Source organism: Haliotis rufescens, unplaced genomic scaffold (assembly GCF_023055435.1).
Source record: "Haliotis rufescens isolate VD_foot unplaced genomic scaffold, xgHalRufe1.0.p SCAF_9, whole genome shotgun sequence".
Lineage (NCBI taxonomy): Eukaryota > Metazoa > Mollusca > Gastropoda > Lepetellida > Haliotidae > Haliotis > Haliotis rufescens.
The window spans coordinates 1,541,597-1,557,524 of record NW_025964383.1 but is presented as its reverse complement, the minus strand read 5'-3'; the positions used below and the strand labels follow the sequence as shown (position 1 = coordinate 1,557,524).

The 15,928-nt window shown below is 40.5% G+C and overlaps 1 protein-coding gene and 1 long non-coding RNA gene across 2 annotated transcripts in view; one reads left to right on the top strand and one right to left on the bottom strand.

Moving 5' to 3' along the window:
- The window catches only part of LOC124110380 (protein unc-93 homolog A-like), a 92,520-nt gene that overhangs the window by 20,469 nt on the left and 56,123 nt on the right, over window positions 1-15,928 (bottom strand). The window lies entirely within an intron of this gene.
- On the top strand, window positions 5,314-6,851 carry LOC125377308. Its single transcript, XR_007219526.1, has 2 exons — window positions 5,314-5,890; window positions 6,486-6,851. It is a non-coding gene; the product is annotated as an uncharacterized LOC125377308 (long non-coding RNA).

The following is a 15,928-nucleotide window of genomic DNA, read 5'->3' as shown; positions in this document are numbered from 1 at the left end:
GTGGTCATGTACACACATACTGATAGTGATGTACACACATACTGATAGTGGTGTACACACATACTGATAGTGGTCATGTACACACATACTGATAGTGGTGTACACACATACTGATAGTGGTGTACACACATACTGATAGTGGTGTACACACATACTGATAGTGGTGTACACACATACTGATAGTGGTGTACACACATACTGATAGTGGTCATGTACACACATACTGATAGTGGTGTACACACATACTGATAGTGGTCATGTACACACATACTGATAGTGGTCATGTACACACATACTGAAAGTGGTCATGTACACACATACTGATAGTGGTGTACACACATACTGATAGTGGTGTACACACATACTGATAGTGGTCATGTACACACATACTGATAGTGGTGTACACACATACTGATAGTGGTCATGTACACACATACTGATAGTGGTGTACACACATACTGATAGTGGTCATGTACACACATACTGATAGTGGTGTACACACATACTGATAGTGGTGTACACACATACTGATAGTGGTCATGTACACACATACTGATAGTGATGTACACACATACTGATAGTGGTGTACACACATACTGATAGTGGTCATGTACACACATACTGATAGTGGTGTACACACATACTGATAGTGGTGTACACACATACTGATAGTGGTGTACACACATACTGATAGTGGTGTACACACATACTGATAGTGGTGTACACACATACTGATAGTGGTCATGTACACACATACTGATAGTGGTGTACACACATACTGATAGTGGTCATGTACACACATACTGATAGTGGTGTACACACATACTGATAGTGATCATGTACACACATACTGATAGTGGTGTACACACATACTGATAGTGGTGTACACACATACTGATAGTGGTCATGTACACACATACTGATAGTGGTGTACACACATACTGATAGTGGTCATGTACACACATACTGATAGTGTTCATGTACACACATACTGATAGTGGTGTACACACATACTGATAGTGGTCATGTACACACATACTGATAGTGGACATGTACACACATACTGATAGTGGTGTACACACATACTGTTAGTGGTGTTCACACATACTGATAGTGGTGTACACACATACTGATAGTGGTCATGTACACACATACTGATAGTGGTCATGTACACACATACTGATAGTGGTGTACACACATACTGATAGTGGTGTACACACATACTGATAGTGGTGTACACACATACTGATAGTGGTCATGTACACACATACTGATAGTGGTCATGTACACACATACTGATAGTGGTCATGTACACACATACTGATAGTGGTGTACACACATACTGATAGTGGTGTACACACATACTGATAGTGGTGTACACACATACTGATAGTGGTCATGTACACACATACTGATAGTGGTCATGTACACACATACTGATAGTGGTCATGTACACACATACTGATAGTGGTGTACACACATACTGATAGTGGTGTACACACATACTGATAGTGGTGTACACACATACTGATAGTGGTGTACACACATACTGATAGTGGTCATGTACACACATACTGATAGTGGTCATGTACACACATACTGATAGTGGTCATGTACACACATACTGATAGTGGTCATGTACACACATACTGATAGTGGTGTACACACATACTGATAGTGGTGTACACACATACTGATAGTGGTGTACACACATACTGATAGTGGTCATGTACACACATACTGATAGTGGTGTACACACATACTGATAGTGGTGTACACACATACTGATAGTGGTGTACACACATACTGATAGTGGTGTACACACATACTGATAGTGGTGTACACACATACTGATAGTGGTCATGTACACACATACTGATAGTGGTCATGTACACACATACTGATAGTGGTGTACACACATACTGATAGTGGTGTACACACATACTGATAGTGGTGTACACACATACTGATAGTGGTCATGTACACACATACTGATAGTGGTCATGTACACACATACTGATAGTGGTGTACACACATACTGATAGTGGTCATGTACACACATACTGATAGTGGTCATGTACACACATACTGATAGTGATGTACACACATACTGATAGTGGTGTACACACATACTGATAGTGGTGTACACACATACTGATAGTGGTGTACACACATACTGATAGTGGTGTACACACATACTGATAGTGGTCATGTACACACATACTGATAGTGGTGTACACACATACTGATAGTGGTGTACACACATACTGATAGTGGTGTACACACATACTGATAGTGGTGTACACACATACTGATAGTGGTGTACACACATACTGATAGTGGTCATGTACACACATACTGATAGTGGTCATGTACACACATACTGATAGTGGTGTACACACATACTGATAGTGGTCATGTACACACATACTGATAGTGGTGTACACACATACTGATAGTGGTGTACACACATACTGATAGTGGTCATGTACACACATACTGATAGTGGTCATGTACACACATACTGATAGTGGTGTACACACATACTGATAGTGGTGTACACACATACTGATAGTGGTCATGTACACACATACTGATAGTGGTCATGTACACACATACTGATAGTGGTGTACACACATACTGATAGTGGTGTACACACATACTGATAGTGGTGTACACACATACTGATAGTGGTCATGTACACACATACTGATAGTGGTGTACACACATACTGATAGTGGTGTACACACATACTGATAGTGGTCATGTACACACATACTGATAGTGGTCATGTACACACATACTGATAGTGGTGTACACACATACTGATAGTGGTCATGTACACACATACTGATAGTGGTCATGTACACACATACTGATAGTGGTGTACACACATACTGATAGTGGTGTACACACATACTGATAGTGGTGTACACACATACTGATAGTGGTGTACACACATACTGATAGTGGTCATGTACACACATACTGATAGTGATGTACACACATACTGATAGTGATCATGTACACACATACTGATAGTGGTGTACACACATACTGATAGTGGTCATGTACACACATACTGATAGTGATGTACACACATACTGATAGTGGTGTACACACATACTGATAGTGGTCATGTACACACATACTGATAGTGGTCATGTACACACATACTGATAGTGGTGTACACACATACTGATAGTGGTGTACACACATACTGATAGTGGTCATGTACACACATACTGATAGTGGTCATGTACACACATACTGATAGTGATGTACACACATACTGATAGTGGTGTACACACATACTGATAGTGGTCATGTACACACATACTGATAGTGGTCATGTACACACATACTGATAGTGGTGTACACACATACTGATAGTGGTGTACACACATACTGATAGTGGTCATGTACACACATACTGATAGTGGTGTACACACATACTGATAGTGGTGTACACACATACTGATAGTGGTGTACACACATACTGATAGTGATCATGTACACACATACTGATAGTGGTGTACACTATCATAATAGTAATACACTTTGTTGACCAGACAACTGAGAAAGTCTTGCTCTGTACGGCTCCATGTTATTCAAATCTTCTACCTCCACCAGCAATGGTTAACAACAATGGTTCATGCATCTAACTTTCACATATATTGAAGTAAATACTGTTTGTGACATAAATTGAGGTCGTTTAACCTAACACCACCCCACATCAATTACAGTTAAAAATAGTCCAGGAGCGTCCAGATTCCTTTCCCTGTCTCCACCATCACCACACACAGAAGACAGATAAATCTATAAATAGCAATCCTTAAGCCAGAATAGCTTTTGGTGTTGGATACAATTGCTGAAAGCAGCTGGCCTTGTGCTGTTCTGTGCATCGCGCGATTGATTGTGGCGCTCCTCAAGGGTTTGCAACAGTAATAATAACGAGGATTACTTGTTTGGGACATGCATGACCTTTACCCAATATGAAACTAGAGCTACAGGAAACATGGCAATCCTCATTCACACTTATATTACCAATATCAGTTTCAAATGCACAGTCATACATTTCATGACATATTCCAAAATCATTGAATCTGATTAATGACCTGGTTCCACATACTTCAACCTCATAGCTTGGCAATACAAACAGGAAGTCAAGGTCGTACCATTTGAAACGTACAACTCAGTTCCAGTATTGTCTAACATAGATTGGAAAGTGTGAAGTAGTGCTCTACAGAATCATGTTTACAGAAATATGTGTGGTGTGTAGGTAGATATATGTGTGGTGTAGGTAGAAATATGTGTGGTGTAGGTAGAAATATGTGTGGTGTAGGTAGAAATATATGTGGTTTGTAGGTAGAAATATGTGTGGTGTGTAGGTAGAGATATGTGTGGTGTGTAGGTAGAAATATGTGTGGTGTGTAGGTAGAAATATGTGTGGTGTAGGTAGAAATATGTGTGGTGTAGGTAGAAATATGTGTGGTGTGTAGGTAGAGATATGTGTGGTGTGTAGGTAGAGATATGTGTGGTGTTGGTAGAAATATGTGTGGTGTAGGTAGAAATATGTATGGTGTAGGTAGAAATATGTGTGGTGTGTAGGTAGAAATATGTGTGGTGTAGGTAGAAATATGTTTGGTGTAGGTAGAAATATGTGTGGTGTGTAGGTAGAAATATGTGTGGTGTAGGTAGAAATATGTGTGGTGTGTAGGTAGAAATATGTGTGGTGTAGGTAGAAATATGTGTGGTGTGTAGGTAGAAATATGTGTGGTGTAGGTAGAAATATATGTGATGTGTAGGTAGAAATATGTGTGGTGTAGGTAGAAATATGTGTGGTGTAGGTAGAAATTATAGATTAACCCACGAGGTACGAGTGATTATGGAAAATATGTCACGAGTGAAATTAATGTTTTAAGTTCTGAGCTTTAGCGAGGAACTTAAAACATTAATTTCATGAGTGACATATTTTCCGTAATCACTCGTACTGAGTGGGTTATTCTATTTATTACCCATATTCATATTAAAGACATGTTTCAGGAAAAAAACAATCAACTGTCGCCGATCAAGAATCAGCTGTTTTGTATCAATCCGCGTGTGAAAAAACACTGTCCACTCACTCCAACCGCATTACTCAATCAACGTCTTGCTATGCGTAAAAATATAGTTCTGTTAACAAAACTTGAAAGATCACATTATTGCAGTTATATTTCTGTCTGAGTTACACAGCGTACACTATCTAGCATTGATAAAAGAAGACAATTTTCAAAAAAGGTTCAACAGGCTTTTTAATCAAGGCTTGTTTTGACAAGACCTCTCATTGACAAGACAACAGCCGTCGTGCATCAGCATGGACATGAATTTCAAATTGAGAAGAGGAAACACGGAAAACCTGTCAATTTTTTCATGTGTCATTCGGTAAAAATTCAAAAACCTGTATCAACAACATAGAAGGAATGTACAGAAGTCATGTTTGATTGAGAAAAGTTACGACAAGTAGGTAAACTTTGAAAAATACGATTGCTGTCAGTGTCGGAAAGAATGACCCGACTTGACCCAGATATGAGACAGCCGAAACCAGGAATGACAAGAGAACCGGTGTTACAGTTTAATCCGGACAACAAGTTTAATGAACATCGTTTGTGATTTGAGACAAGTGTGACTGATGGGAAACATGTGCATGTGGGATTTTAGGAGGACTTGTCAAACGCACTTGTGGAGTGGTCACAGTCAGATGACGGGAGTTTGTTGATATTTTGATGTGTTTCATAATGGTCGAATACCTGTTGATAGACTAACACGGTATCTGGAGACTTAGTGACAAGCTGTCCGCATTCACAGAGTTCATTTAGTTCAATGTCGGACACAGGATCACCTCGCTGGGGTAAGTTTTCTTTTCCTTGTATTTTTAATTATTTTTGTTTTGATTTCAAAACCTATTTGAGTTCAGCAAAGTGCATCGATTTCGCAGCCAGATGTTGGTAATCTTGTCGCTAAGGTAGCACTCGGTGCTACCCTTGATCTCCTTCAAAGTAGGCATTTCGAATTCTGAACCGTCTGATGTGCATGCCGAAATGATAAATTTGCAAAGAATAATGTTTAGATGCACCTTTCCTGTGTCATTAACACTCATAGTCTTATGGTGCCCGGACGTCAGTCAGCCTGCATACCGCTCAGCGCCGTACTGTGCTGACGTCGAGGTTACAAAAACGTATAGATCTAGTCTACATTGTATAAAAAAGTGTCGCGTTCTTATTTCTTCACACAATGTTACAAACTTAAATTCTACGAAATGGCGTATGTTTATAATGTCTTTCGGAAAGTCTAACTGTTGTTGCAAAAGGAATTTGTTTTTATTCTTATGCCATCATTGAAAGTGTGAGTAGTTTTATTTTTTGTGTTTTTCTTACCAGTATAAATTTGTCATGTCAACTTGTCAAATTTAGTCTTTTTCATTGTGTTTTCCTTTTCATTGGCAGTTATCGATGTCATCATCATTCACAAAGGCAAACCTGTCTATACAAAGTCCGGTTTTGGGGATTCGTGTGGTCGAAAGATTTGCCAAACAGCAAGTCCTCTAACACAGACGCAAATCTGAATCTTGGAACTTCAATCTGGCCATATGCAGTTTTGACAACAAAGACATTAAATGTGTTCAGAGGTTGAATTATGCGAATAACTCTTCCTGTCAGAGCTCCGTCTACTTTAATGAGGTCATTTAGTTTGACAGGTGTCAAATGGTCAGCCATGTTTGTTTACAAACAATGCAGACGTAGTTTTGTTTTTTGTAATTACGCTTATTGTAAACTAAAACTCGTGCGAAATAAATGCTTTATTCATTATAATGTGAAATCATTTGGTTGATATAAAACTATGTTCTAGTCTTATAAATCTCGATTAAGTGAGATTGTAGCACGTAAAACATGTGAATGAATGCCCTGGATTTGTGATTGAACTCAATGAGAGAAAAATAGTCCCGTCGACCAATGAAAATTGACATTTGTTTAACTGACCAATCAGCTTCTAGAATCACTAATTGCACACTGTGCAAATATCAAAAAGTTATTACACTGCATATTTGAGCCCATATGGGTAATAATATATGTGATGTGTAGGTAGAAATATGTGTGGTGTGTAGGTAGATATATGTGTGGTGTAGGTGGAGATATGTGGTGTGTAGGTGGAGATATGTGCTGTGTAGGTGGAGATATGTGCTGTGTAGGTGGAGATATGTGCTGTGTAGGTGGAGATATGTGCTGTGTAGGTGGAGATATGTGCTGTGTAGGTGGAGATATGTAGGTCCACACAGACTGGAGGTGTGTACAGATACAGAATCAATGTTTTACAGCATGGTTTCTGACTGTTGGCATGGATCCAGCAGAGTCTTGACTCAGGCTGTCTGGTGTTCGCCATTCATTCTCTCCTTGCTGCTATGATCATCACACTTCCACAATCAACTTCACCCATTTCAATCAAGGCCAGACAAATTCTTAACTAATTATTGGAACATGGACTGAACTTGGCTGGTGAATCATTGTGAGTGTAGCCTGCTACTTCCCATGAAGGACTTAAGAACTTTACTTTCTAACAAGCAGAAGGATGAGGCTACTCCTCGTCAACACATAGGGTTAATCCCATATTGTTGCTTATGTCTACATACAACCTAGCAGTAAACTTACTCCAGACTTAATATGATTGAGGGGGGCACGGGTGGCCCAGTCTTCTAAGACGCCGCGGTTCGCTGTGCAGAGTTGCGTCCCTTGGGCACGCCAGAAACCTATGGTTGTGGGTTCGAATCCCGGTTCGCCCCGATTATGTTTCTAGGTTTGTCAGCACCATACCCGTGCTCATGGGTTTCACCGAAGTGGTAAACGCCTGAGACCTGCATCACTTCGGGCTTTCCTCCCACATTAAGCTGACACGCCGTGATATAACTAGAATAGTGTTAAAAGCGGCGTTAAACAAAACTCACTCACTCACTCACTAATATGATTGAGGAAGAGAACCCTCACATGAATTCACCGAAGTTTCATGATCAAAACTATGTTTTACTTGAAAACTCATTATTACTATTGTTTCAGTGGTGTTCAGGTGGTTAGGTGGTGATGTGTGACAGATTGTATATTAGGTGAGGTGAAATGGGGTTTAACGTCCTGTTCAAGAATATTGCACTTATATAGCGATGTGTATGCACATTTGTGTGTGTGTGTGTGTGCGTGCCTGTCTGCCTGCTTGAACTGACTAATGCTGATTTTATAGTGCTAGCCCAGTAAAAAACCATGCCACAGTTTTAACATGAATACCCCACTCAGACACAGTATACCGACTCCAGTCCTTGTTTAAGCCCCTAAATGCCAATCGCCTGGCAGGCTAACAACAAGTACCATCTTTTAACTTCCTGGTATGATGTGACCGGGGATTGAACCCACGACCTTCCGCTCTTCGGGTAGATGCTCTAAACCATTGAGGCGGTCAGATAGCATATTACTTCAGCTCATTGATATGATAAGTTCTTATCATTATATTATACATTTATATACCATACTTATCCAGATATTATTATCAGCTCAAATGCGGTTTATTTATTCCCCGACCAGTTGACCCATATGGATTCCACTTATCCTTCTCAACTCCCTGGGGAGAATACAACCCAAGCTGCCTACAAGCGCTAGAGGGTTTATCAATATCCACCTCAAATATTGGCACCCATTCCCTGCTGGGTGAATAGAGGCACATTTGAACTGAGTCACTTGGCCAGGGTGACACCACATGTTTTGTCACTTGTGTTTCGGGTGTATGAACATCTTTTGTGTTTCCAAACCTCTGGTCATCTAGCAAGTGATGAGTGGTTTCTTTTAAGTGCACAGGGTGAATGTACTGTACACCACGGGTATTAACACTGAAAAGACCGATAAATATTGTTGGTACATAAGCTGAATAACCACCGGGTCACAAGAGGATAATGTGGCAAGTACCATGTACTGTGGCAAGTGTCCTACAATGTACTGTGGCAAGTGCCCTACAATGTACTGTGGCAAGTGCCCTACAATGTACTGTGGCAAGTGTCCTACAATGTTGTACTGTGGCAAGTGTCCCTCCATGTTGCACTGTGGCAAGTGCCCCTCCATGCTGTACTGTGGCTAGTGTCCCTCCATGTTGTACTGTGGCAAGTGCCCCTCCATGTTGTACTGTGGCAAGTGCCCCTCCATGTTGTACTGTGGCAAGTGCCCCTCCATGTTGTACTGTGGCAAGTGCCCCTCCATGTTGTACTGTGGCAAGTGCCCCTCCATGTTGTACTGTGGCAAGTGTCCCTCCATGTTGTACTATGGCTAGTGTCCCACCATGTTGTACTGTGGCTAGTGTCCCTCCATGTTGTACTGTGGCAAGTGCCCCACCATGTTGTACTATGGCAAGTGTCCCACCATGTTGTACTGTGGCTAGTGTCCCACCATGTTGTACTGTGGCAAGTGTCCCTCCATGTTGTACTGTGGCAAGTGCCCCTCCATGTTGTACTGTGGCAAGTGCCCCTCCATGTTGTACTGTGGCAAGTGTCCCTCCATGTTGTACTGTGGCAAGTGCCCCTCCATGTTGTACTGTGGCAAGTGTCCCTCCATGTTGTACTGTGGCAAGTGCCCCTCCATGTTGTACTGTGGCTAGTGTCCCACCATGTTGTACTGTGGCAAGTGCCCCTCCATGTTGTACTGTGGCAAGTGCCCCTCCATGTTGTACTGTGGCAAGTGCCCCACCATGTTATACTGTGGCTAGTGTCCCACCATGTTGTTCTGTGGCTAGTGTCCCACCATGTTATACTGTGTCTTGCATGGTGGGAAGTGATCCTGTCTTGCATGGTGGGAAGTGATCCAGTCTTACAAGGTGGGAAGTGATCCAGTCTTACAAGGTGGGAATTGTTCCTGTGTTGCATGGTGGGAAGTGATCCAGTCTTGCATGGTGGGAATTGTTCCTGTGTTGCATGGTGGGAAGTGATCCAGTCTTGCAAGGTGGGAATTGTTCCAGTCTTGCATGGTGGGAATTGTTCCTGTGTTGCATGGTGGGAATTGTTCCTGTGTTGCATGGTGGGAATTGTTCCTGTGTTGCATGGTGGGAAGTGATCCAGTCTTGCATGGACGGAATTGTTCCTGTGTTGCATGGTGGGAATTGTTCCAGTCTTGCATTGTGAGAAGTGTTCCTGTGTTGCATGGTGGGAATTGTTCCTGTGTTGCATGGTGGGAATTGTTCCAGTCTTGCATTGTGAGAAGTGTCCCTGTGTTGCATTGTGAGAAGTGTTCCTGTGTTGCATTGTGAGAAGTGTCCCTGTGTTGCATGGTGGGAATTGTTCCTGTGTTGCATGGTGGGAATTGTTCCAGTCTTGCATGGTGGGAATTGTTCCTGTGTTGCATTGTGAGAAGTGTCCCTGTGTTGCATTGTGAGAAGTGTTCCTGTGTTGCATTGTGAGAAGTGTCCCTGTGTTGCATTGTGGGAAGTGTTCCTGTGTTGCATTGTGAGAAGTGTCCATGTGTATCATTGTGAGAAGTGTTCCTGTGTTGCATTGTGAGAAGTGTCCCTGTGTTGCATTGTGAGAAGTGTTCCTGTGATGCATTGTGAGAAGTGTCCCTGTGTTGCATTGTGGGAAGTGATCCAGTCTTGCATTGTGAGAAGTGTTCCTGTGTTGCAGGGGGAGCGTGACCCTGTGTTGCATTCTTGCTAGTGAGCAACAACATGTAATTCAAGATGTCCTGAAAACCCTTAGTCTCACAGTGATAAAAAAACATCCTGCCCCAGATTCTATTTCATTAACCTCAGCCTGTCATTATTCTTTTCTCTCTTAACCTCTAATCCAAACTTTTATGTAAATTACACTTGGATGAATGTTACAGTTGTTTTTTGTACACATTCATTTTATTCCATGTCAACTTTTTAAAGACTGATCAGACAACCCTTTGATTTTGCCCCTTGGACTATATCCATTCAATTATATCCACTATTTCCCTTAGCCTCAATGAATATATCCTCTATTTGTTATTGTTTGGAATACAACCAATGCACTTATCGTCACACTGTCAGGACATAAAGTCTTATCATTGACAAACTCAGAATCTGTGTCCACTTTGTGAATAAATTAGATCACTTATTTTTAAAATTAAATATCCACCAAATCACAAAAGGCTAAAACATTCAGAAAACATTATCTGTATGAAGTTCTAGCCAACTGAAGTTACTTATCTGAATAAATACAGTGACCTGAAAATACTTTCTAGCTATGGTCAATATTAAACATGTACATTCTATTTAACCATGTTACTAATGAAATCCTGTACTCAAAGAAAAAACTAAATTCTGGCATACATGAAAAATGTCATGTATATGGCAGAACACACATTGGTCATGTTTCATCTGTGAACCATTGCAAGAAAACCAGATCAAGGCAACAAACATTAGCGCAGCAACATAAAAACTCCCACTCTCAATACAATGATAATGAGAGGTTCATCTGCAATTACATCACCCTTGTGCGACTGAATTGTACCCTGTGGAAAAACACTTTGCAATCAATGCTGCATGACAACAATCACCTTCTACCAGTATATGTAGGAGAGCTACCCTCATTCACACTAGAACCTAGAACCAAAATTCAACTATAACCAAGCTAACTGGGACAAATTTCAGGATATCTGCAACCAAGCCAACCTAACCAAACTAGAAAATAAGGACCCAGAAATCTACTGCAAAAACCTAACAGACTACATAATCAACGCAGCCAAAGCATCAATACCTTATAAAACAAATAACGTAGGCAAACCCTCGGTACCATGGTGGAACGAGGAAATAGAACAAACTAGACGCAAACGTAAAACAGCCTTCAATAGAGCCAAACGCGACCATAACCATATAACGGTAGCTCACGAACTAAACCACAAGGTCCAAAAACTAGTCAAAATAGCTAAAACCAAAGATTGGAAATCATTTTGTGAAGGAGTAAATAATCGCACAGATGCCAGAACAGTCTGGCGAAAAATCCACGCCATTAGAGGCTTAAAACGTCACAAAAAAACACCCAACATAAACAATTCTACCAACCCTACCGAAAAGGCAAATAACCTAGCAAACCACTTCTCGGCCATAAGCAGCAACAATAACTTCAGCGAAAAATTCCAACAAAAACTTAAAGCAGAAGCCAAACCTACTAAAGAACCAAATAATGATAACCTCGAAATAAACCAACCTTACTCAATGGAAGAACTCCAGTACGTACTCCAAAATAGGAAAAAGGGAACTGCCCCAGGACTAGACCTAACATCCTACCAAATAATTAAAAAACTCCCCCCCAACCTACTCCAGGCACTACTTAAACTATATAACCTAATCTATCAAAACGGACAGGTACCAACTCCCTGGAAACAGGCACTAGTCATCCCTATCCCGAAACCCGATAAACCAACTAACCAGGCAAATTCTTATAGACCAATATCCCTAACCACAAACCTATGTAAAGTAATGGAATATATGGCCAAAAATAGACTACAACACTACTTAACTCAAAATAACATCATAAACACAGATCAAAGCAGTTTCACTCCTGGCCGCTCAACCTTAGATAATCTCACCCGACTAGAACAGGACATCAAGACAGGACAACTCAACAAACAATACACAACAGGCATCTTTCTGGATTTCTCCAAAGCATTCGACATGGTTTGGCACAACGGGCTAACAATACAAAAACTTTAAAAAATAGGACTAAAAGGACAAATAATAAACTACATTCAGGACTTTCTAAACGAACGTAAAATAACAGTGGGGATAGACCATACTCTATCGAAACAAGTGTCCCCTAGAAAATGGCACTCCCCAGGGCAGTATCTTCAGCCCCACACTCTTTAATATAATGATAAACGATCTCTTCGAGGGCCTATCCCCTAAAATAAACACATCCAAATTCGCGGATGATGAAGCCCTCTGGATCCGCACTAAAAGCATTAAAATGGCCCAAAATTTACTCAAAAAATCTCTTAATAAAATACAACAATGGGCTGACAAATGGGGCTTCTCCCTTAACTTAGAAAAAACAACAGGAATAGTATTCAAACATAAAAACATGAAACCCGCCTCCCCAATCCTCCAGCTAAACAACCAAACAATCAAATTTCAAAAACAAACCAAATTCTTAGGACTTATTTTCGATGAACATCTCACCTGGGATGCTCACATCCAAAACCTAACAACTAAATGCAGTAAAGACCTAAACACCCTAAGATGCCTAACTGGCTCAAACTGGGGAGCCTCCAAAGATACCCTCCTCTCACTCTACATATCACTAATTAGATCAAAACTAGACTACGGCTGCGCCATATACAACACCCTAAACAACTCTCTATCTAAAAAACTTGACTCAATACAATATCAGGCTCTCAAACTAATTACACGCACCCAACATGGCACCTCCTACACTTCACTTCAGGCCTTAACAGGAGAAATGCCACTAAGTCTACGCAGGGAACAGCTAAGCTTAAATTTCTGGGCCGCATCCCAATCAAACCCTCTAATCCAAAACTTAATAAACCAAAATATCAGCCCCCAAAACCAAGCTCTAGCTCGTAAACACCCCTTACTTACCCCAATATCCCAAAGAATAACAAACTACCTAAATGAACACCAAATTAAAAATCTTAAACAAAACTGCAAACAATCAAATATCTTCACCCCTAAACTTAAAATACCCAAAATAGACACAACACTAGCTAGCCAAATAAATAAACAAACCGACCAAAACATAGCTAAAACCACCACACTAGCATACATACACGAAAATTGGCCAAATTGGTGTCACATTTACACGGACGGATCTTCAGATCCGACCTCCAAACACACAGGTTTCGGGGTCCATACCACACAACCAACTAAAACCACACAATCCTTCCGACTCCCAAACAACCAATCAATATTCACGGCAGAACTAATGGGCATGGCCTCAGCCCTCCATAGTCAAGAATCCAAAAACCACAATAAAATCCTAATACTTACCGACTTCCTAAGTGGACTGCAAGCCCTCCAAAACAAAAATACCCAAAACCGACCGAAATTAATAAATCTAATAGTTAAAAGCTCCAACGACCTAACTAACGCAGGCAAACAAATAACCTTCTTGTGGATACCCACCCACGTAGGAATATACGGTAATGAAAACGCTGATAAGGCAGCTAAACTATCCCTCAAAATCCCAGAAATAAGCTTAAACTTACCCATCTCAAAATCAGAAATTTAAAGCGTAAATAAGCAAAAAATCACCAAAAAATGGCATAACCTATATCTAAACTCAAATAACCAAACCAAAAATTCTCCATCCATCCAAAAAAATCGACAGAATAATCACTAAACTCCAAACAGGACACACCAACCTAAATAACCACCTAAAAAAACTAAAAAAACATACTACAGGTAACTGCCCACACTGCAAACAACTAGAAACCCCAGAACACGCACTCATCTACTGCACACACTACCTAACACATCGAACCGCATTACAAACCACCCTCAATCTAAACAAGGCTCTCACTCTAGAAGCAATACTAAACCCACAAAATAAACTAGAAAACTTCAAGGCCTTAGGCGTATTTTTAATCAAAACGGAACTAATAAAACGCATCTAAAAACACTATAATCCACCAAATCAAAATTACATAAACATACAAACATCCACCATACCCAGCTCCCTTAGTTCTCCTCCCCTACCCCATCGGCATCTATTCCAAATCTCAAAATTCCCAAATTCTACATAAGCAACCCCTAAAACCCCCCTCTTGGGTTGCACAGACCACCTTCGCCCCTTTCGGAAACACATTAAATGGCCTGGCCGGGCCCGTGTGCGAAATACGCATCAGTCGGAAAGTGCACGTTAAATCTCCAAAGTAAGTAAGTAAGTAAGTAATCATTCACACTCTCTTATGCCTTAAAGCTAAACACAATCTTAAACATTACTACTGGTATACATAAGATTGACTAGCATCACCAACCAGCTTGTCTGAGACTTTAGTAGACATGGTCTTACTCTCCTCGAGCTGTACTAAATGATGATAGGTTGATTGTTTGTCTCAGCTCTTAATGGAAATCTTATGGTTTTTGTGGCTTGTCTACACTGGTTGTTGTATGATCATATCAAAGAAGTTACTGCTTTGGTGCATCCATGGTAACAATGCCAATTAATCGTTTAGGACTCTCCAGAGTACAATACACATTAACATAAGTCAAAAGATGTGGTGATTTCTCCATTGATCTCCATCAATAGGATTGCAATATTTCTTTAACAATGTTAAACAGGTCCCTTTCTCAGCTTCCCACAATCTTCTCTATGCTGGGACCACTGCCAGGAACTTGCACAAGTGCATGACTTATAAAGGCTCCTCAGTGTCTATGGTAAGGTTTAAGGGGGACCATACATAATTCAATGGTGGGCAAAATACAATTTTGAATGGACGCTGAGAACTGCCTCTGAGCGCAAGCTGCTCACAAAAAGAATGAATATACATACAAAATCAATAAGTTCATGAAACATTGCAAATATGGGCACATTATTGGAGTTATTTGTTGCATTTTCTCTTACAAAAACAACAAATAACAGTTATATGTTAAAAGGTAAACATTCGATAGGCATTGTCATGTACATTGGGATTTTCATCTTCATCATTTTCAGATCCTAAAACAGATATAAAAGAGGAATTCAGTGCATGAATATTCATGAATCCATAAACCAATCAAGCACATTCTAGAGTTACTTCTGTGTCTTCTGATAGCAACTAATAAGCCTAAAGGATCACTGAATTAATATTGTAAATCTTTAGGCTTGGCTTGAGAGTCACAACATTACCCGGTACCTCACTTCACACAGATCATCTGCAGGTGTGTGTCACAGGGAAATTATTCAATCTGT